Source organism: Osmia lignaria, chromosome 2 (assembly GCF_051020975.1).
Source record: "Osmia lignaria lignaria isolate PbOS001 chromosome 2, iyOsmLign1, whole genome shotgun sequence".
Taxonomy (NCBI): domain Eukaryota; kingdom Metazoa; phylum Arthropoda; class Insecta; order Hymenoptera; family Megachilidae; genus Osmia; species Osmia lignaria.
In genome coordinates, this window is record NC_135033.1 from 12,417,245 (window position 1) to 12,439,580 (window position 22,336).

Here is a 22,336-nt window from a genome sequence, read left to right on the forward strand (position 1 = left end):
TTCAATTTATTTTCTAACGAAATATCGTCTTGCACCTTTTTATTTTCTTGCCGCAATCGCTGCAGCAATGTTTATCGTATCCGTAACCGATGCATCCTTACAAGACTATCCTCGTTCAATGAACCGAAGACGAAATCGTTGTGCAATGCACGCTACCGCGGCCGTACGCGTACCGTACTTCTACAATGTTGCATAGACGATTTCTCAGGGGAAAGAAACGCTCTCCGTGGCACGGTTTTCGCGAGAAACAACGATAAACGATAATATTAAATCTGTCACGGAACAGCGCAGCGCGGCGCCTGTTAATTGTCCCGTCTCTTAGCTGTTAAACTTGAAGCACGCTTTTCACGGTGAACGCACGATACACGCGGTTCCGATTGAATGGCACACACGCCAGGCTCGAGGACATTTTTCTCTCCCGTCTCTTTACATTTTCCGCGATCTACATTTCACTGCGAATTGCTGGACGTTGGAGCTGCAATGTTTATCAGGATCGAACGGCTACATAGTTACGTAAGCGTGGAATGTGTTCCCGGTGTAACGGAATGCAGGGACGAGTATCTCGTATGGATGCACGCGGTTGAATTCTATGTTCAATTAGATAACGTTTTACGTCACGGGAAAATTATCTGCGAATTTTTATTTCAATAGTCAGCCACCGCTGTCCATGATTATTAAGTCATTTGTCAATTAATATGTGTTGCACAGTTGGGTGCAAAGTAGGCTCTTCTTAATTAACGCTTTCACCAACATTTAAAATTTTACATAAGTGTTTTGAAATGAAAAAAAAACGATGATCGTAGGTATCTTGTGTACGAAAGGGTTAAGAATAAGTATAGAGGGAGAGAAGGTAGGAAAATTTGAAGAAAAATTCTATCCTTGGAAGAACGTGAGAGAAGCCTAGCAACAATGAAATTATTGAGAAATTTGCAACTCACAATCAGTGAAAGTATCGGACGCCCATTGTTGGGCACGGGACGCTTTCTGCAACGGGATCGCGTGACACGGACCACCTTCGACTTGGTGGGTTCGTTAATGAAAAAGCAATTACGGATATGGTTAATAACCACGCCGCCTTCTTGCCTTTTTTTTCTCTCTCTTCCCTCTCCGACCGGGTCGAGCGGTCTAGAATTATCGAAAACAAATAACGGTTCGCGCGAACTTTGGTGGAAGTTTGCGTCTGCGAAACCGGTACTTGTCTCGATATTATACAGCTTCGTGTACCGTTCGTTGCGTAACGTTCGTTTCAGATGTGTAGACTGCCTGCCATTTATAAATTTTCCGGACGCTTATGCAATAGACCCACACAGCCGCGCGAAACAGCGTGAAATTTGTAGCCGGTTACATTTTCCTAGCGACGAATTTTCGTGTTCGAGAACGTGTCAGATGTCGAGGGAACGAGAACTTGCTTGCTCGCCGGACGACAACTTCCTGTTTCAGGGTTGGAATGGGACGTACGATTTGGAGGAACGTATTATAATATTTAAAAATGCAAATGACCGGGTAGTAATACACGTGCGGTGTTTAGAATTACGCAATTTTGGATGATTCAGATTTCAAAATGACGTAATATATTATTTGATTAATTAATTCGAGCCAGAAATGGATACCAGAGACTATTCCTCGTTAAAACCACGATTTGAGAATTGATTGCATATTGAATCCATAATTTAATTTGCAACAATCTATAGTCAAATGTCTTAAATTATAGGCAATTAACGGTAACGAATTATCTTATTCTTTTGCTAAAAGTTAATTACTTCGTCTGCAAAGTTTTTGCTAGTTGATTAATTCTAGTTAGATGAATAGAAATCCATCTGTTTTTCTGCCTCTACCGATTAGTTCATTATTCTTGAATCTTTTGACGCTACTTTACACAGCATAACTAATCATCAGCATAGGTAACAAAAGATTTCTGAAGAAAGCTATTATTCGTTCTATTAAATTTTTTGTATTTTCAACGGCAAACAAGATAAGTAGATCTTCTCTTTCTGATGATTCATTCAGTTTAACAAGATATGTATGTAAAAAATAACCACTTGAACTCTCTTTTGAATTTCACTCGAGGATGATTCTTACCTGGATGATTATTTGAATAAAAATATATCTGTTGTCTCATTCGTTATTTTTGCCAGCACAGTTATGGGTCCCCTATTATGAATTTAAATAGGACGTTTATTCTAACGGTTTTCACCCTTATTTCAGACTCGCAATATTAAATAAAAACTATGTTAACATTAGACACTTGATATTTTTGTTAAAACTAAAGGACTTAGTCTATGCTTAGATAGAAATTATAGTTACGTGAATGGTTCCTATCATAATTTCCATCATTCGATCACGTCACAGACAGAAAACGATGTCTGAATTTTTTCCAAGCAACATTGTCAACGAAGGTGATTATTAAATTTCATGAGCACGCAGCAGTCCTTTGATTTTTTTTCCACTATGTAACCACGGACGTTCACTCGTTGGAGGCCGTCTCGCATTTTCCTCGGCTATCTATTTAGTGTTCACAACGGCATGGAAAGTATTTCATACCGAAACAGGTCGCGAGAAATATTATCAGACTGGAAACCCGTTCGACGAAATTTTCGCCTGACCGCAGATCGGTTGGTTACAGCTGCCCCCGAATCTCATTAAAGCATTCCTTCAAATTAATCCGCTTTAGAGCTGTACAGCTGAGCGATTGTGAAAATGAATCTTTGCTGTAGGGATTACGACTTGAATGGAAATATACGAGGAATTTTATTTCTACCTTTTGCTAAAGAGTGTACGTTTGGATGTAACATAGGCTTCTTTTAATTAAGGATAAGAATAGAAGAAGTATCCTAATCGTAAGACCTAACTTGGAAACATTCTAGCATAGACCTCCTAACCTCCTTTCCTCACACTGTGCAGAGAATAAAGGCAGTGATTAGGTCTTACCTTTGCAACTTTCCTTATTCCAAGCAAACTCGAACAGCGCATGATTTCTGATAGAACCTGTATATCGCGATTCTTTGTAAACAACTGGGAATGTAAAGTAGGCGGTGGATGTACCGCGAAAGACATCCGAGAAAATGAAGATACCGTTACGAAGCGGCATAATTGTAGTCACGGCTAATGCGAGGACATGTAAGAACCGTGATACGCAAGCAAGTAAGGTAGTTGTATCACGCGCTACGTAATTGTCGGAAACCTCTACGCCGGGAATGTTTCCCGCTGATCGAGCCGTTTCGCCTTACCACGAACAAATATTCTCGTTTCAATTTAAATGTCTATTGAATCGGCGCGAGGAATTAACGTGCCACCGTGTAAAATATGAATTTCTGCACGGTCCTATTAAGCCACGACAGTTGCCGTTTCAATTCAGACCGGGAAATGCCAACAGGTGTGCTTGCTTTCATTCACCGATGATCCCGGCCTCCTGATATCCATGATTTCAAAGAAGATCATTAAATACGGGAATAAAACTGGCCTTTTCAATCAAATAGATAACGATAAGCTTATTACGTAACAGGCAATAATGATGTAATTGTTTTAATTAATTACTATTTTTTAAATGTTTTTATTTTCCTCGGTAGAATAATCGTGTGCAGGAAATTGAAAAATTACTTCGCAATATTTGCATACATTTTTTTATTTACTTATTTTCAACGTCTGTCGTCCCTGAAAACCGGAAGTACCCTGCATATCGGCTTGTCAATCTGAATACGAAATGCGATACTCTTGGCAGCATACATTATATCATAAATTAATGCAACCGGGCTAGTTATTTCTAAATAAAATCTGTACTTCAAAGTATTTAACGCGTCAATTTGGAATTTTTATTTTTTCAAATAATAAATAAATTTTAATATTAATTAATAGATATGATTCAGATGATTGAAACGCGTCGGTTTTCGACACCGAGAATAAATCCGAAGGCCGCCTTGCTACGGGAATAAATAATTTGCAAGGTATCCATTAGGCGCGCGTTCAAACGACAACCGTGCATTTTTATTAATCCTTATTCGTCCACCGTCGTTTTCTTATCACCGACTCGATCCTACTGATATCCGACTCGTTATAAAAATCGAAGATAAATAGTAATTAAACTGTTGAAGGCCTTTACAAATGGCTATCGATATGACGTGCATATATCTACATTGTAACATGTGGCATTTGGAGAACAGATACTTTGATTGAACGCTTTATGATAAAAAGATTTGGTCGAGAAACAACCGATCCATAATAATTTTTCTCGAATCAATTAGCGAACCAAGAGTCAAGGTGTTTTACTCGAGCTATTTACTTTTTTAACACCCGGTAGGTTCTTTATACCGTTACCCCTTAGCAATTCAACGTCCTCGCGACGAGATAACGAATTTACGACATTAACCCCGTTGCACCACGCTCGAGGAACCACGATGCCGATCTTTGCACCGCACGAAGAAGCGCAGATGCAGAAGGAATGTGTTTCGCGAAATCTGATGACGAAAGAGCTGTGATCCTTGGATGATTGGATGATTCGGTTAATCTTCCAAATCTTAACCCCGTTTGGCTGAAAATTTTTTTATTTTTAACAATTTCAAATAGAAATCGATAGAAAATTGAGGAAAGCATGATGGACGTCCAGCTGGACGAAATGGCGGATGTCGGCCACTGTCACGCGCGATGCAGTCGAAAAAAAAAAAAAGGAAAGATAATCAGAAAAAGAAGGAAAGAGGAGAGGGTGAGAGCAGGCGTTCTTTCACGTAGAACCCGCGAGATTTCGTATGCCGGAGAGAGAACAGAAATTCCTCTGCTCTCCTAAAAGACGCATGGATCAAGCAGAGAAAGATAGAGAAAGAGAGGAAGATACTGAACGGATGTTGAGACGACTTTAAAATGCATCCTGCGTGCACGTCTTTGCCTTTTCCCTTCTTCCCTCTTTCTTTTTCGTTCCTCCACTTATTGTCCTCTGCCGTTGGCTCGGTCTCTCGGTCCTCTCGCTGCGCCTTTTGGCCATTTTTTGCTGTCGTTATTCGGTGAAACGCCTCTTCCTCTGGGTACGCGCAAAAAGCCCGGTAATAAGGCGGCAACGGGGCGATCGAGTTTCGAAATGAAGCAACGGTGCTCGAATGCGCGAATGAAAATGTAACCGCGAACAAATTGCCGTTGAAGGGAAATTATGAAGGGTTCCGTTTCGCGGCACCTTCGCCGCGTGCTGCTTTTGCTGTTTCCGGTGATTTTTCGGTACGGTACTTCTTAAGCTCAAGATATTCTTTGTTCTTAAGCTTCTTTGGGATAAGCGTCGTTTCTTTTTTTTTCTTTCTTTTCGAGGTGCAGGGAACTGACGGAATTTATGATAGCTTTCGTTTAGAATATTAATTTAATACTTTGAATTCCACGTCGACCATTTTATGGGCAATGATACGCGTATAAATTTGTTAAATATTTTGAAATATAACTATTGGAACAAGGGCAAGGGTCCAAATGGTTCATCTTTAATTTAACCATAACAATTATCGTTACCGTTATCGTGGTGGTGATCAGCTTCGGTTTCTTTAGCGATAGTTTCCTCGACGAATTAACAAAATAATTATACGGTTCACGGTGTTGCGCAAAGGTATGTCCGGCCGAAAACGTGACTTTCTTCATTTTCAACAGGCCCGGCTCGATTTACCTGGTCGCTCGTTGCCTCCAGCGTCGAGTTCCTACCTACTAATTACTAATTAGCAATTAGACCCGCGCGCAACGCGTACTCGGTCTGCTTTTCCAGGACAACCTCCACTGAAATCATATTTCTTTCTAATGGTCGTGTTGGAGGCTAAACATAATTGTTGCCTCTATAAGTGTCGTCTCTTATTATCGAACTCGCCCTTTATTATTAATAATAATTATGACCTTTCTGGTCAGCCGTTTTCCTTCCCATTTTCTCAGATTTTCTCAGCGCTATGAAAGAAAAAGAATGATATTTTATATAAAAAATTAGTTGAAATGGCATCAAAGTTCCATCAACGGGTAGCTAATCGTTTCCGTTCGCTTTTGTCATGTAGATTTTGCAAACGGCTGATTTACGATCTCGATGCTGGGAGAAACGAACGATTACCGCCGCCACGATTTATACGTTTGTAAGTTTGTGCCGCGAGAGCACTTAGGATCGGATCGAACACGTACGTATCTTGTAGCTGGCAGGTATGCAGGCAAAAACCGCTGCTTGTTGCGCGAATAGGTGCATTAAACGCGTATCACCGTGCACATACAGCAGAACCTGGTGATTCGGTTTGCTTTCACGTTCGAAGGCATTCGCAAAAGTTGCCCGTTTCGCTTAATTAATTGTCAGGCACGTGCTCCACGTGTTTTTGGTAATCAACCAAATTCTGAAGCGGTAGTCAAAGCAGTTGCTTTATGAAAAAAAGAATTCGTTAAATCCTTAAGAGTCACGTCTCGTTAGTTTTGCTAACTTCCACGTGTTATCCAAAAATGAATTTGTAACAGCGATTCCTAATACATAATAACCGATGTAACTTCCTCGTTTCGTAACTAACATTAGCACTTACATTAAATTGCGGGTATAGTTTCATTTTCTCTTCGTAATATAATTCAATAAGTAAAAGTACGCAACTAGAATTTTCGTTATGTTTAAGCTGCGTGTAAAGTAAATGAACGGAAGAGGTAAGAATCGATGAGTGAATTAGGTTAATTAAATCGAAGCACGACGTTAGATTTTCTCGTCTAATTATTAGAATCTAGAATTATTATCGAAAACAACGATAGAATCCGAGTGAATCCCAGGGAACGAAATGGCGAAAGATTGAAAGGCATTAAATCTGGAAGCGAAAATAGGGTGGTGTACGCGATCGAACCAGTTTCCTCGCGGGAATCGAGCGCAATTGTGTAACACCGGTGTACCGTTCCACGAGGATCAGGCACGCATCAAAATACCATGGCGAGACGTAGGTGTACACGGTTGTTCGTCTTCGAGATGGCCTACCGCAAACACGTTCGGTAGCAAGCCGAAGTATCTGTTGCAAACTACCGGTGCAGCTGCGAGTTGGAGCTTAGCTAAAACCCTCTAGGCTCTGCTGCTATCCGATGGTACCGATATTTATACGTGTATCTAGGTGTTCGTGTACTTGCCAGTTGCTTCACGCGATACCGTGCTAGATTTACCAGCGCGTACGTAGCCGCCCGTTTCACTCAGCCAGCAATAAATACTGCTTTAGCTGAGCGTGTTTCACTATACGTACAGGCTGATTCCAAATTAGCGTCGCAAATTTAGACGGTTTACGGTTCGTCCGACTTCGAAACGAAACTTAAGTACCCCTTTGTGATTTATGCACCATCCCGTACTAAAAATAAATTATTTTTCCACATGGAATATAATCAAAATCAGAATCAGCAAATCTAAACGATTGCGATTGCTCAATACTTTCCTCCGGATGCATTTCTTTGCTGTTTTCCGTTAGAAGTATGCGAATTCCCGGCGCTCGTATTAATAACAGCTTTTCCAGCGGCCCGCTTCCTAGAAATAGTTGGAATACCGATTAATCGAGTAGAAAGAAGTGGCACGACGAGAGAGCTTTACTGGGTGCCGATTAACGCGATGCATCCCGTGTCCGCTTCTGATCGCGAGAGTCGACGCGAGAAACTATTCTCCGCTTTCGAACCATTTCCTTCGAATCGTTGAGAATTGTAATCTTCCGGCGTTTTTTTACCGCGCCAGATGAAAAGAGATTTGCAATTGTCGAAGTGGGCTAATCAGAGATAATCAAAGGTGCGAATGAGGGAAACTCGTTCCGTCCATCCGGTGTATCAAGGTCGTGGTTGTTCTTAAATTTTCCGCTATTCTAGCGTATCTAGCTATCGACACAGTTTGGATTTCATCATCCAATCAATTTTCCTTACCGAGGCTAAACAAAAGCGATCAGAAGCCTTATCAGTGACAAGATCAACCTACATCGACGTTTCGTTAGAAATCCCTCAAGGTCTCAGAGATTTCGATCCAACCTATTTCTGTTCACCCGAGATCCGTGCCTTTAATCCTTTCAACCATTGACTGACACCTTATCTCCCTGTCTATCATCCCCACCAGGTAATTGCCGTTTGTTCATCGATTAAACGCCGCGTTTCCTCGCGACAAACGTTCACCTTTCCACTCGTATTCATGTCCGCGAGATCGCTATCGGGAATTTCTCGCTTCATCATTCGCGAAGATACGAGGCAACGGTTGAAAGTGTGGGCTAATGGCAGATTCCTCGAGATGTAAACGTAACTAATGCGATGATTCATCGAGAAATTAGCCAAGAGTCTTTAAACTGGTGGATCCATCGCATGCAATTAGTCTTCTTTAAACAATGCGAATCTATCGCTCTGAATTCTTCATTTCTAACGTGAAACATCTTCGAACCCGCGCGAACTTGCAGAAATTCCTCTCGATACACTTATCCAAGAAAGATGTCATTGATAAACGTTCACGATCTCGGTGAAAGAAAATAAAAGTGAAGAAATTACAAGGTTTCCTACATCCTGTAGGAGCCCGTCAGTGTAGGTCTAACGTTCAGATCGACGTACAGTTAAATGCGTGGTACAATTAGCGGTGTCTCGAGCAAGTTATTTAGTTGTAGGTACAAAGTTGCAGCGTTCGCAATATGATCGAAGGATAAATAGCGCGGACGCACGACCACCTAAGTGAACGCTTGTAATGCTCGTGGAATCGTGAGCGTGCAATGACGTAGGATCATTTATCCGGAGGACACGGTTTGTTGGCGTCCGCGGCGAGGGGATGCTCGATAAACTACGTTATTTATTGCACTCTTAAAGCGCAAAACTCAGCGTTACTTTTTCCCTATTTTTTTTCGCCCAAGGAAAAACTGTTTTGTTGAGCGGCGATGATTAATGAGAAACGATGTACGCGCGGCCACCGAGCCGCGATAGGTTTCGGGGAACATTGTAACGTTCTGTTACGCTAGCTTTCCTCCTGCCTTGTCTGGAGTGTTCTTGAAGGATTCATTGCGACTTACATGAGCTTTCGAGTTAATAAATGATAGGGGGAATAGCAACAGCAGGAATCACAGTAAATACATGGTATCAGATGGGGACGATGCGGATTTTGATTTTTCAAACTATAAATATTTTTTGACGTAGTACGTATCCTCAGCAATAGTCCTCTATCTAAGATAATTTTATCAATATTATTAATAAAAATTAATAAAAATGTTGAATATTTATTTACAATACGGCATTACAAAAGAAAAGTTACAAAAGGACCTCGTGTTTTTCCTCGCTCTTCTTACCATTTCTTTTGCCTGCAACTGCAGGTGCATCAGGGCCGACACGAGTGCACCGGCTGGATGCATTTCATCCGCAACTATTTCCATATTCGTATAGGAAACTATTTTTCCTCTAGCTGTCTCTTTCTTTTCCACCGAGCCAGGTACACGTTTGCATACACTGAGGGAAAGATTACCGTGTCTCGTTGTAGGCGTTTCACTATGTCGGGACGCATCTGGGATCGGGGTCCTCTAACGGGACGCGAATGTAAATTCTGCCAAAGCTCGGGGATAAAGTCCTGCAGCGTGTTGTTCTCCTGGTTTGTAACGATCTTATTTACTTCGGGGGAGGGAGCAGTCCGTGGAAATCATTTTAATATCGATCATCCAGCTAATTGATCGAGAAATTTCTAATTTAGAAAATGTTGAAACGTTCTTTTGCAAAAGAAGCCGGTCGCGATAAAAGGCCTAGTTATTTTCGTATCTTTGCAAATAAGCATAATGTTGTACGAATTCCTTCAAACTAATAAGGATTTGCGACCGAAAGCTGTCGTTACATTTGCCGACACCTAATATTATTCTAAAAGGAATCGTGTAGTCGAGTAGGTGATTCGAATTCCTCGCAAATCTGTCCCGCAACGCGCAGACCGCTTTCTAGAGACTGGAAATCCTTCGTGAGGATTTCTATACTGGCCATAGATTCAGTTTTATACGCGCCGAGTCGAATTTAAATTTGTCCAGAAGCGAAAGGATCTGTCCAGCTTGTCTTTTAACGGGATCGAATGCAAAGCAGCACGTCAGGGCGCGAACACCTAAGTATGTACTTACTACGTTCGCTGATAAATTTCGTCTTTCTCCTCTCGGATTTCACGGTTCTCTCCATGGCAGAAAATAGCCTATGGTGATGTGTTAAATTAGCATGACCTATGATTCCATCCACGACTGGTCCTATCCTTAATGGCTAAGGTTCAAAGGAAACCATCTCTAAGCAATTTTCTTTTTTATCAAAATAACTGACTTCATAATTTATGTCACTATGACTGGTTTAACCCAAGTCACTGTGAGCCATGGAAGACTTAATCTAAGTCGGTGTTGAACATGGTAGAGTTAACCCAAGCCATTATTTGCCATGGTAGACCTAGCCCAACCTACTATTAGCAATGGTAGACCTAAATCCATGGCAAAGATAATCCAAACCACCATATTAGGAACTCTGTTACAATGAAAAGAGTGCAAAGGCACACACCTCAACCCATAAAGCCTAAAAGGAAGCCTAAACTCTGAAAAATGCACGCACTGATTGTGTATAACAATGAAGATTTTAGAGAAGAAAGTTTCGAAGAATCGAAGGAGAAAGAAAAGACAGAATGGCAATAAAATTTCCATTTAAGGGGTGGAATAATATCCTCGTTCCCATGTACTTTGGCTACGACTTTTCACCAACGATCGTCGGAACATCGAGCACTCGAGGCTGGCTGATTTATCGTCAGGTGAAATCTGTCTGGGTGATCTGACGCGGTGCATTATGCATTCGCACGCAGTTTCAGAGGATGGTATCGCGAAATTCATCAGAAATAGGCGAGGGGCACGGCGCGTTTTGGTCCCGTTAGGAAACCAGATATGGAACGATTTGGTGAAACAAGGGAACAAGGCGCGGCGTTGTTCTCCTCGGCCTCGTGTTACACATTTGAGAAAAGGCAAGCTGGGCTAAGGAATGTCTTCCCTGTCACGTTTCGCCTGCAACAACAGCAGCTGTGTTACTTTTACCGTTCTAATGATAATATTTTGAAACATATGAAAATGAGTAACAAAGGGCCAATTTACAAGATTTCAACCATAAAATTATTACTACTAACTTTCAAGTGTGCCGGAGTGAAAGGGTTAAAAAAATGAAATGATTATATTGCAAATAATTGTAATTATAATGGGTTTTATTTGAGATTACCATTTTTATCGTAGCGACGAATGTGTTAATTCTGAAAATATGGTTACTTTGTCGGATTTATTAAAAAAAAAAGTCTGCGGTGATATAATTTGCATACGAGCAGGTAACGTGTCCGTCACGGTCGCATCCCGCATACCTATCATATCAGGCCAAAGCCTGGTTCTTTTTCTTACTCTTTACAGTTCTACCGATTTCGTAAGTGTAGCGTGGCGATCGCAAAGTGTTTCAGTGCGTTTACGCGCGTGTACTGCAAGGAACTGGGACGAGCATCCGTTTCCTTCCAACGATTCCGCGTCGCGAAACCTCTCTGTTATTGGTGTTCGACTGTTTCGCAATTGAAAATTCTTATCCCTTTTCTTTTCTTTATTTTTTTTCTTTCTTTTTTTTTTTTTTTTTCTTTTTATCCCCGTCGGTTACACGACGCGAAAATCGTCGATCGTAATCGAGGCCGAAACGATCGGGACGATTGAACCGTAAAACTTGAACGGCATGGAAGCCGATTTTTAACGAACCGAACAGACGAAGAAACTTGCTCGCGAACGTTTTTTTGCCGATTTCCTGGCTCGACTGCCGATTTTCGATTACATAAAGCCGAACCACAGCTGCGCAATAGACGCTTGTTAATGGTTTTTGCCAATTTTATTACCAAAGTGCAATGGTTCCTATTCGGAATCTAACGAAACAGGAAATAAATAGTAATCGAAAGATATGAAATTGTAAAAAAATTATGTTATCATATTGGAAAGAATTGAATTAATTATTACAAATTTAGAGAAAAAAAGGTTTCGAATTTTATAAAATTTTATAAAATCTTTTATTTTGTTTTCCAGGTTCCATATGGCAAAGGAGCTGCTAATATGCTAATTTCATAGAACCATTCCTGTCATCTTCCAAATTTTCATGCCAAAAGGTACGTACATTTTTTTAAATTCACATCATTTCCCTAATTAGTTTCAATTAAAAAGATTTTTCTCGTAAGCGTGCCAAATCGCGGACGAGTGTTAAAATAGAAAAACAAATGAAAGCACAAAGTGTAAGGTGGTGCGTTGAAATTCGGCGCGTTAAAACGGGAAAGCATAATATTCGCGGCTAATAACGAGCAAACACGTCGTGCCGGCAATGTGTTTTTATTCGGATCGTGAATTTTTCTTATGACATCGTTCCCGTTTTACGAGCCTCCTGAATCACTCGAATTGCTCCCTTTAAATTCAACAGCCTCGATCTCGGCCAATTATCCTTCCTCTGTCTCTTTCATTGAATCCATTGGCCGTGTTCAGCATTCGTCAAGTTATTTATACGACCATGGAAATGATTCTTCAACTCATTGTATAACACTTTACCGAAAGCTTTTCGTGATTTATCTCGAGGATATTTCTCCTCGAAAGATTTTTGTAACCAACCAAATGTAATATGAAAAGCATTTTACGATTCGCTCGAGTACCTTTCACGTTTAAATATTTGCTATATTTTTTCCGAACGCACGCGAAATAACTTAAAGAACCCCGTTTAAATCCGGGATGAAGAAGAAAACGTAAAAACAGACATTCTATTAGGTGGAAAGGAAGAAACACGTCGAAGAAGTAATTGAATTCTCGTTAGACATCTTCCTGTCGGGCCAAGTAAAACCCGAACGATCCAATTTAGTGGGAAATATAAACGTTACTACAGCTGGAAGAAAAGCAAAAAGAAGGAAAATGGTTCGCGTTTCGCCGCGGTTGAAGGTCGATTGATATTTTTCAGCCGGGATGCGGTCGAGTTTTTAAAAGCGTTCCTTCACGAAGTCACCCTCTTAGCCCGCGTGTCCGATTGTTAAGTGGCAAGTAGGTTATGGGGTCTGGCCGCTTAATTGCCTGGATTTTTATCATTTTTTTAATTGTGCCGACCGGTGTTCCTTTAATTACACACGTGCAGCGACAGAGAAAGCCAGAACGTTACATCTTTTTCGTTGCTTCGAAAGAAATTGTGAGATTGCTTGGAGATTCTTGCTAGAAGATGAATTACCTCTGTCGTCTGGGTTTTGCGGTAGAAACGTTGTGTGAAATTTTAATAGATTTCTCGGAAAAAGCGAGTAATCGAATTCCTAAAAGGTTAAACGCATCGAAGTCGTTAATTCAGCGAGTTCAGAACAATTTGTCGTTAAAGTAAAGATTGCAGTATCGTCGATAGAAAAATGTGTGATTTAAATGATTGAAATGATTGAAATGATTGAAATGAGCGATTCTTGAAAATCTCACGCTCCATACCGCGCAGTTTCACGCGTCAGTCGGGGAACCAAGGAATTACAGTTCAAGGACCAAGAATAATAATCGCGAGGCGAGAGTAGCGTGATTATTAACAGGCGATAAGAAGGCGCAACTTTCTTCGTCCGTAACGAAGAACGGAATTTGCATTGTTACGCTGACTAAAAAATGCTTATATAAAAGAATCATCGTTGAAACGGTTATAACAAAGACAATGGAACAATGAAAAAAATATGTGTATATTTTTTATTATATCCAAATTCCTATAACATCATTTATGTATTTCTATAGAATCGAGGTTACCCTAATCAACGCTAATTGAACACAGAATCAGTGATTTGAATTCTTAATGAATATTTTACACATAATGCTAATTGCAAAAAAAGGTCACATCATTAGAGATAAGAATAATTAGGCCACAAAGAGGGCCACGGAAATGTCCTCGACGCGTCGTTTTCTTCCAACGATATCAATCGTCGCGGAAGAGAAACATAGTTTGTCTTTTACAATTAACACAAAGAAACAATCGTCAGGGAAGAAAGGCAAGATCTCAGGGGACAGGGGAAAAACGACAAGACGAGGTTGAAAGACTCGTGCAATTAGTAATTATAGTACGCGGTCTGGAATTACGGTCCGTGAGGTGAAAGAATCGAAATACTCGAAAGAATCGAGAACAGAGGGCCGGGAGAGGACGTTAAATCAAGAAGGAGGAAACTTCAATTTCAACAGCGCCATGTCGGTCAAGGTAACCGTGGTCGATCCAAATTTTATCGCCACCCGTTGAACAACGTTTCTTTTTCTTTATTCTTTGTACCAGGTACATATCAAGAATGTGCCCAGACACATTCTTGATATCATTCTTGATAAGAGCACCTCAGACGATCAATCCGTATGTCAATGCTGTCAATATTTATTCCAAAATGTCTATCGAGAGAAGGCTTGTAATATATTTTGTTCATACAAAAGATATTTTGATCTTCAACAAATTATCTTATCAATATTTTAAATTACTTGCCTTTGAGAAGGTACATCCCCTAAAATTCTTCTTCATCGTCATCCCCTTTTCTTTGCGAAAAATGGAACTGCACCCCTCTTGCTATAAGGTTCTCAATTGTAACGTTTAAAAAGAAGGGAAGAAAATTGCCGTCTGTATTTTCCATTTTCCATGACAAAGAAATGAACTTGAAATCTAATCCGGACTCGTTGCGTCAACGAAGATGCATCCTGAGAGACGAGGCGGATTCGAAGAGAAATCTCGCACAATGCATTATGCATCCGTTGTTTATCAACAATCGTCGACCATTCCCGGAGAAGGTTTACACGCAATTAGCAGGCTGGCCTTTACAGGCATCGTTGCGTCACTGACACTGACTGTCGGCTAGACACACAGTTGACATTGACACGCGTCGCGATTTCAAAGTCAGATCCGTCCTCAGGATCGCTCGGGACATATACCGTGAGAGTTTTTTTTTTTTTTTTTCACGCAATCGAATACCTTGAACGATCACCAACAAGCCGAGAAAATAATGGAGAGAGCTATGGAACGAGTTGGGTAGAGGGGAGAAAAAAACAATTGCAATCTTTTTGTTCGTCATCAGAGCAATTGCGGATCACGTCATAAGGAAAATATTTCAAATATCGTGGAGAAAGATGACGACACTCTGATGTTTGTAGTATCTTCTCGCTGGAAAGTCTGATTTATGAGCTGTGCTTTGATTAAAAGTGGAAAATTAATTTTACTCTATTCGCTTGTGCAAGTTTTAAGAGGTTGAATTTTATTTTTAGCTGTGTTGCATATTGCATTTTGATCCAAACAATTATTTTTCTGAATTTTGCCCTGAATTCTAATTGAAAGTACCAAATAGTACTTCTTTTTAACCTATGCAATCTTCAGAAAATCACGTTATACGAATGAAGCTATAAACACCATAAACGTTGGTAGGAAAAACAGAGGAGGAAACCAGTGCTGAAACTATGCAGTGGAAAAAGCTTTTCATTCCGGTAGTTTCGAGATCTATAAGGTAACGGTATTTATTGAGATCGAATGTAATGATAGAAATAAACGGACCGAGATGCTTTTGTTCTCGCTTAGAAAGTTACTGTTTAATCGACTTCAACGAATGATCGACTATTTCGGAAGTGAAGTACAACTTCAGGGCGGTTTAAGGATTCTCAGAAGTCTCTGGAATTCAGGGTGATAGTAGAGCAGTTGTATCCTACAAGGAATCAATTTTGTCGGTAAAAACAAGAAAACGTTTGATATAACCTTATACGGCTGCGGATATGATTAATAGTTGTAGAAAGTACTTGTTTGGAGGTAATTCTTCGAAAAAGAAGGTATCTAACTTCTGAGATTTCAAGTTCTTTATACTTGGTTAATTTTAGAGAATTTCTTGGAGTAAGGGTAGGAATTCCTTTATTGTTTTCAAATTTTCAAATTTTCAAATTTTCAAATTTCTAAAGAACTTCACCCAAAATCCTAATTTTTATTCCAAGTCATCGAAAAAGCAACTTTCTGCCCGCTAAAAAAATCAACAAAAAGGAAATGTTTCGTCCTAAATTTCTAGTCAAGGATTTTTCAATTCAACCTTGAGAACCACTTCGACCTCGACTTCTTAATATTCGAATCAACCAATCAATTAGTGGAAAAAAAAGAAACACCGCAAAATACGAGCAACAGGATCAAGAAATCATGCCGAATCGAAATGAAGCCATAGAAGCATAACGCAGACGTATTATTACGGCGTATAAAGGTGCTCGTAAAAATTCGTTGCAGAAAAAAAAGCATGAAAAAAGAAAGACTTTCAGGAACTGACAATCTCGAGTTATCCTTGAGGAAACAAACAGGATCGAAAGCTGAAAGGTCATGAAAATCGAAGGAGTCGCTCTAACGTGACAGCGAAAGTGTTAATTGTCGCTTGAAAACATTCCGCATGCACGAGTGATGATTGACAAGTTTAAAGAGGAAATTGAGACGAAAGAGTTAACATTGGCAAAGTGGATGATTGCGAATACGCAGGCTTTGAGTACCGTTAAGAGAAACAAACCAGCTATTATATTGTATAATCAACGTGCATTTAGTTAGCCAAGAAAATATGGATTTATTATTTAATTAAATACGAATATTTCATTTAATTTTATCATTTATTTTTGTAATTTTAACAGTGTCAAATTTATAAAACGAGGACAATAGGAAGTGTAAAATTAAATTAAAATTATGGCTCTCTCCATGGTCCGTCGTCCGAGGGTTGATGATAAAAATGCTAATCACGAATCCCTGGAAACTAGGAAACATCTTTATAAAATCATAGACAGATTAATGACATAGATATACCCATCACCACTTATTATAGCTGATTTTTATGAGCAGTCCGTGTTTCTAGGCGATCGTTAAGATGATTGTCGGAAAAATGCTAGACTCGCAGAATGTTCTATAATATAAAGTCTACATATATCCTTGAGGAGTTTGTCACGATGATCGTGGCTACCGCTTTCAGCGTGCAATTATCGACTCTTACGTTTTCCAAACTGATGTTTCTATGGACTAGGTGTTGGCGTGTGTTCCCAGTTATGGTAGGAATATATCGAACTTTCTTCGTAGGAATTCTCTGTGCCGATTACGTCTGGATACTGAAACAGTGATGTATCGTTGATGGGGTGAAATGGGGAGACGAAGATGAACATTCATGCTGACCTAAGATCTTTCTATTTCTAATTTATAGTATTCATTAATTAATGAAGTTTTCTTAATTGTCAGCTATCTGCTACTAGAGCACAATGCTTAATTAAACCGTGACTATTTCAATAAATTTACCACCGAATATCTTATTTCAAATATCCTTAAAATTATTCATCGCTTGTGCCTTTATCATTCGCGCGTTTCAACCACAGCATCGGTTTTGCGAAACTGTCTGAACGCCTTTTAAAACAATTTTTCCATGGAACGTAATCTTGAACGTGGTTAATTGTGCTGTTCGACGAGCCGTCCATTATCTCTGCTTCGAACGTTATTACACAAGATCTATTTCTCACCTTCTAGTAACGATATTATCGCGATACTGCCAGCTATTCCGTCCATTCCGCAAAAGAAGCAGACGTTCGTTCGTTCGTTCGTTCGTTCGTTGAATACACTTTATTGCTGATAGTTCATGCGGAACCCACTTTCTTAACCTTCATACCTTTCCAATTTATTATGACCAACGATGAATAGCGTTACTGATTGAATCGAGTCTTTCAATTATTTCGTCCATCGTCAAACTTGTGATTCGAGCAGAATCCGGCTCGTCAATAAAAAAAAATAAATAAATAAACACTCCCGTTTCATAATAATAATTATTGATAGAAATTTCATACCGCCCAGTTTATGAAACAGAAGTTTTTAGATTTTTCTTATCAAACACTCGCATAAGCTAGATAGCTTGATTTTCTAGGATGAGAATAAACATTCCTCAGAGATCTTTGCCACCGAAGTTGTCTTTATAAGAAAATCCATTACATATGCATACGATCAATTAGTTTGCTCAGTCATATTTTATTACACAAAAAGAAAAATGATTGCTTTTCGATCAAGAAATGACCCAATTAGCAGGTTAATGCGATGGTAATCGTTCAACCTGTTGCTCAAATGTTTAACCTGCAGCTTTCGTCATTCTATCAATCGAATAATAATAAAATGTACAAAAATTTTCAATTGAAGTGTTTTATTCATTTGTCCTAGATCATCGCTAAAGTATTACGTATATTTGTGGCTCTCTCCATGGTCCGTCGTCCGAGGATTGATAATGAAAATAATAATAATAATAACTTTATATTTAAATAGAGTTTTATAAGATTCAAGAATTTCTCGATGAAAATCATCGGTACATATTCCCATCGATACGATCTCCCTTAAAAAGCAGTTAATCCTTTCTCGTTATAAAAAAGAAATGAAATAATCCAATCTCAATCAAGCTGATCCACGCATTTCCGCGTACGCCGCGCCGGTCGAACAGGTAACCTCAGTGCCTGGAAATCGATTCTGAAATCGAGACCACGTCATCGTGGACGATGAAACCCGGTAATTTGCACGTTTCGAGAGTGTGCCCAGCTGGTGAACGCGATTTCGTGGCGTTTCCAAGGAAATCGACGCCGGATACGTGACACACTGAATTATCTCTTCACGCTGGATCCCTGTCGAAAAAGGTTGCCTTGCAATTACTCGTGATATCCGGTTTGATATTCGAATATAGCCTCTGACCCCATTACCAAACTCCTTTTTTCCGGCACTTTACGCGTGCCTCTTCGAAATCCACTCAATCTTCGTCGAAAGAAGAGTGACATCCCGTTTATGGCCGTTTTCAGTTCGTTTTCGTGGTTCATTGGCATACTTGAAGCCGATGGAAGGAGATATTTATTCATTTATTCAGATGAGATTATTCTTATTCCTGGTGGAAGGTGTAAGGAGTAAAGTGGTTCTTGAATTTCATAAATCATACTTCGTTTCTTCCACATCTGGTAAATATCACAGTTACGTACGCATTCGAGCAACAAATTAAATACTACCAGTGTACATTTTAGGCGCAATTAATCAATTAGTCGAACAGAAATGTTAGAAGAGTGGATAAAAACATAGATACTGGGGACGTGTAAAAATCAACTGCCTACGATCTTTCACGAACGAGTATTATTTATTGCAGCAACAGCAAACGGAAGATTGGTCTGCTGGTAACTCAGCAACTCAGCTAAATGTCAAGGATAGTTTGAATTATTCTTTTCCTTTTTGCGTCGCAGCATAGCGAACGATTAAACTTTTCTATAGTACGAACCCTGATACCGTCGATGAATAACTGTTTATTTTTTATTTATAAACTGTGTCCATATTAACATACATAGAAAAATGAATGCCATTTTCTCAAAGAAAACCTACCGTGCCATGTATCAAATAATTTCGGTAATCAAATGTTCCTTGCACCATTTTTCTTCCACGAAGTCGAAGTCGAAGTGATTTGCGCAATTCGCGATCTAGTTCCGACACGATGGTAGAAAAGCGGAGCAGTAACGACCGGAGAGGTAAAGTTTGAGCAACAAAGGCCCAAGGCAAAGCCTCGGTCGAATCGTGAAGTTCGACGATCTCGCAACGATTTCACGAGACAAGAAAGCTGACCAGTCGGTCCAAGAACCGAGGCAGCCACCGAATCGATTAACCAGAATCGATGAACGCTACCTTTTCCACGAATTCGTGTCTTTTTTTGCTTTTGCGACCCCTCGATCGACACCTGCTGTCATTTTCTTTAAACAGGATCCTGTGCATTGAACTTCCTGTTTCTTATTTTAAACCTTCTGCATATCTTTGAATTTTTTCACGTAATCACGTTTCTTATAATTGAAGTTATTCATCATTTAAATGATCGAAGTGATTTATGTCCATTTTATATTTCTTATCTTGGCGCACGTTCCGACTAATGTATATCATTTTTAACAAAGCAGCAATCGTTGATATGTATACGAATAAATCATTCGTTTCATTTGCTACAACCTGATAATTACATTTCTTAGTTCCTCAAACAGATCACATCCTTAAACAAATTGATACCCTCACAATAAAATTTCCAACGGTGTTTCTCGTTATTGGTACATCAACGGGACATTTTCAACGAGCAATTCTAATTGCGTTGAAATTAAACAGAAATCCAAAGCAACTTGTGTAATAAAGGTAGAACGATCGTGCAACATGATGATCATTACGCTGACATTTCTCTAGCTCAAATTAATGAGGCAGAGACAGTTTTGCGCGTGTGTTGCGTGTGATAAATTGCCAAGAATATTAAAGACGCAACGCATTGTGACTGGTTGGTAAATGCATAGAAACAATTCAAAATACAATATGTTCACTTCTGATGCTTCTTACGCGTTGATTTAAACGTTGTAATTTGTTCCAGTTCCAATTAAGAAGCGAGCTCTATGGCGTGGAGTTAATTAGCTTTGACGAAGGAATTTTAATGACAGAAAATTGTGGATCTACCGAATGAGAGTCAACGTACTGTTGAATTTAATTTTAATAAGGTTTCGTAGAAATATATTTAAACAAAAAAAGAAAAAAAAAAACTAATTTTCTTCCGATTTAACGTCACAATTATTAGCATCGATCGTTCGTCTGCTCTACTAGAAAAATAGGTCAACAGCTTCCACTTCCAAATCCTTCGGATTACGCAAACACCTCCGGGAGCTGACGAGACATTAATCATAAACATAGATCGCTGTTTAACGCTCTGTGCTCGCGAACGTAACAATGACAACGGGTATCATGAAAGAAAAGGTTGCCGATTCTCGGCAGGGTCGATCCTCTGTTAGATAGAAGGATGATTGATGGTGGACGTCGAGTGTGAAACAAGTTCAAATTCAGTAGGACGACGGCTTAAATAACGAAAGAAACGTTTGGAGAAAGTAATCTCTTTTCAATATCCGGCTATCGATCTACTTCGAAGCCAATCGATTGTTGCCGGTTCTAATACTTCCGTACGTGGCCACGGATAAAGATCTACTTTCGCCATCTACGGTAACGGGATAACTCTTTTTGTCGTCAGAATGAAGTACAAAAGTAGCGTTAGAAAAATGGATTAAAATGGCTGGAAAGGGTTAAAACCATAAAAAATAATTTTCAAACGGGTCATTCTTGGTCCACGAGCCGCAGTTGACCGATGATCTGATCTAGTGCACTGCGATTGCAGGACTCGGTTTCGCAACGCGGATCGTTCCGTCGTCGGACATCCGGGTGCCGGGAACACCGCGAGTTGCAACCGGCCCTCGATCAATTGTTATACACCGTGGCTGGCATTTAGCAGTCGTACGCGAAGCGTGCCTTGTGTTTCCACCGTGTATATGTATATATATATATATATATATATAGCTGCATTAATTTGCTACAGTGCGTTGTAGCAGCAGAGCTCGCGGAAAAGAAGTTGCGCAAGAAGGCTGCTGTTGCTTATGCCTCCATACCGATGCTGCGGCAATATGCACGTACACGTAGCGTTGCTGTGTTAAATCACCGCTCTATATGTCTTTCTCTCTTGTTCTCACTGTGTACAAGTATACATCCGTTTCTTTCTACTTTAGAGATTTAGCCTTCGATCTCTCTGTCTTCTGGTTGATCGTTGTACCGGCTAGCCGACTCGATGGCTGGCCTGGCTATACTGAATTTATACACGACCACAGTGCGTTCCCACGCCTAGAGCATGCGAGAAAGCCCTGTCTGCTCTTCGGCCTAATGCCCGGCTGTGTACCGATCCTATTCCGCTGGCCCGTCGCCTAAGAAAACGCTGGAAAATCTGGGACACGGCGTCGCGGTATGCGCCATTGTCCACGGGCTTAACACGCCGGGCTCGATCTCTGCGAATCGTCACTTTTGCTACTTCGCTGTGTTCGCTTAGATTTCATTAGGTGGTCTGCATTTTTTTTTTGCTTGGATGATTGGAGTTTTGAGCTGAGATACTTAGATAGTGAGAGAGAATGAGTCATGTTTTAATTATTTAAGACAGGCATGGTTATTTTATTTCATTCCAGATTTCACATTTTTCATTGATTCTTTTATAATCGACTTTTAATCGATACCTGTATCAATTAAAACACTCGGTGATTGCGGTGCAATAAATACTAGAGAAAGTTTCGATGACGTCCTAATGGTTTTCAAGCAATTTCCCAGTGTTTATTGAATGAGAAAGTGAACTTTATTTTGTGATATATCGGTCGTTACGTGGACGTTGCTGAGTCAGGCTTAAGTGACCCTTTCACGACGAAAATAGTAATTTTAGAAAATGATCTGTTCGATAAATGGACGGACTGTAATAATAACAATTTCTAATAACACGATGTAAATAGTAATAAGGTAGTGTAATAATAGATAATCCCCAGGTTGCTAGTTGATGCAAGATTTCCACCTTTACACGTATTTTAAAATA

General features: G+C 39.8%; 1 protein-coding gene across 3 annotated transcripts in view; it reads left to right on the plus strand.

The window, feature by feature from the left end:
• LOC117606958 (uncharacterized) overlaps window positions 1-22,336 on the plus strand; it is a 65,259-nt gene that overhangs the window by 40,500 nt on the left and 2,423 nt on the right. For all 3 annotated transcript variants that reach the window (XM_034330045.2, XM_034330047.2, XM_034330048.2), the window contains one exon: window positions 11,994-12,073. The gene's annotated coding sequence lies outside the window, so the exon portion shown is untranslated. The remainder of the gene's footprint in view (window positions 1-11,993; window positions 12,074-22,336) is intronic.